Here is a 2,628-nt window from a genome sequence, read left to right on the forward strand (position 1 = left end):
TGTAAGTATTATTAAGGTGTCCAAAAATTATTTTATTATATGTCCGAAAAAAGTTTATAAAATGTTTTAAAATATGAATAAAATGTCCGTAGAATGTGGATAAATATCAGTTAAATATGAATAAAAAGTTGAAAAAAAAATGTTAGATGTCAGAAAAAAAATTGTAAAATGTTAAATAAATTTCAATAAAATGTAAAAAAAAAAAAAAAAAAAAAAAAAAAAAAAGTGGATAAAATGTCCAAAGAAAATTATTAAATTTAAGGTGTGTTGATAGATTCATGTGGTCAGCTCATGCACTGAGTTACATCACAGAAAACATTCCACCTTAAAGTGAATGACGTTATTTTATAGTTGTAGTTTACTGATGTATGAACAGAGGTTACATAAAACCAGAGTGACCATCCTCTACTGACCAATCAGACTGCAGGGTTTCTAGCTCCACCTTTTAGTACCAGATCTGTGTGCTAGGTACCCCAACAGAGGGGGGACCAAACATGGGGACGTTGGTACCATCCACAACTTTTACTGTGGAGACAGAAACTATGAACTGAACCAGATTGAACCAGACCGCTCTGTGTCAATGAGGCTTCAGAGGGATTTTCTACCATTTTATCAGCTTCTGTGGTCAGTCGTCAAAAATTAAAAAAAAAAACCCTGCTGCAAAAACTTCTGAGACAGAACTGATGATGGAAACATTGATTGTTATCTTCCACCATAAAGTTCTGACCCTGATTCACTCCATACGTTCACAGTTTGAACCAAAACATAACCCTTATTACAAACATCTGACCAGAAGAGGACCGAGACCTTCTTGAAGAGGTGGTCTCAGTCCGGTTCCAAAGGGACTCTGGTGCGGTTGGTTTGTGGTGAGAAGGTCTTCCGACCTGGATGTGAAGCAACTGCAGTCACATGACACATTGTTTGGGTTAAACATGAGCATGTTACAGTCCTGGAGGATTATTAATGTGCACCTCCTCCTGTACTGCCTTAATATGCACATTCAGCACATCCAATGCATCAAAACATTGTTTTCTAGTTGGAGCCGCACCTCGTTTTCAAACTGTATGGTTTGAGTAAAATGAACAATGACAGCAATATAGTCCACGATGAGCAGCGCTAAAATCAACCTGCGTAGTTATCCCTCCATTGTGACATTAGAAAGTGTCACATTTATCTTGCAAGTGTACTCTTCTTCAACGTTTGCTTTACTTCCTGGATTTTTCCCACATGGAAATTCTGACCAATCAAGAGCAGCTTTCTCACACAAGGCATTTGATCTGGTCCTCTTGTAAATGCTGCCGTGAGAACACAAACCAACTCTAGGCAGTTATACAACTTTGGAACAACATGAGTCCCTGATTCAGACCAAAGGAGACCACTCTAGGGCTGAAAGATACTGGACCAGATCCAGATCCAGATCCAGGACCATGTTCATGTTGATGGCCTGCAGTGGTGTGGTCAATAACTGGTCTGGAATCTGGTCAGTCTGGTTCAGACTGGTCCGGTCAGGTTTGAGTATTAATGTCTGTTTGTGTGAACGTAGATCCTGACCTGAATACTGAACGTGGATCCTGAATAATGGACCTTGAGGGGCTGAACGCCGCTCAGAAACTACTTAATTTAATCTGTGGCTTAAAAGCTGTCGTCAGGTCTCAGGTTAAATGTGACGCCGTGTTCTGTAACATGATAATGACATGTTCACTACGTCTTTCTCAGAAACATCATCAAACCAGTTCTGCTCTGAACGAGAACGACATACCAGATGTCACACACATAAACACACATATACACACCTATACACACATGTACACACTGTGTTCACGTCCTGGTAGAAAATTGTCAGTACTCAGATTACAGTCGAACCGGTCAGATGTCTTTAAATGAAAACAGGAAGTTTCACTGAAACAGAATCTGTGTTGTTCAGATGGAGATCACTAAATTTATATTTTAGATCGTTGTTGTAAAAGTAACGTTAGCTTTACGTTCACGGTTTCTTGTTTCATTGTACATGTGACAATGGCAAATAAACGATATTCCATTTAAAGGAAAAATGGAAAATTTTTCTGGTACCTGGTGCACTCGCTCGTTAGCTATCGCTGTCTGCTTATCAGCTCCTTAATCAGGAATCATTAGAGACAGTAGAAACATTTTAGAACATTTTAAAGTGGAAATAGATGACTTTACAGTGGACTGTGCTAGCTACGTTAGCTAACATTGGCAGCCAGAACAAACAGCTGTGATCCATCGTCCATTAACTGTCTGATAATTCAAATAAAAAACACGCCTTCCTGCGGTGGTCCATCTAAAATAATACTACGTTACGTTGGGTTGTGAGGCTACTGTTTGATTGGCTGAAATTAAAATAGGTTTAAAATGGGTCAGGGTAAGACATCAGACACCTGACGCCAAAAGTCACCTTTAGCAGCAGTACATAACGCAGATGGACGAAACCTTTGGTGTTGTTTTGACATGTCGCTGGTTGCCGGGATGGCAGCACTTATCAATCAATCAATTCAATCAATCAATTTTATTTATAAAGCCCAATATCACAAATCACAATTTGCCTCACAGGGCTTTACAGCATACGACATCCCTCTGTCCTTATGACCCTCGCAGCGGATAAGGAAA

Source organism: Epinephelus moara, chromosome 22 (assembly GCF_006386435.1).
Source record: "Epinephelus moara isolate mb chromosome 22, YSFRI_EMoa_1.0, whole genome shotgun sequence".
In the NCBI taxonomy this organism is placed as follows: domain Eukaryota; kingdom Metazoa; phylum Chordata; class Actinopteri; order Perciformes; family Serranidae; genus Epinephelus; species Epinephelus moara.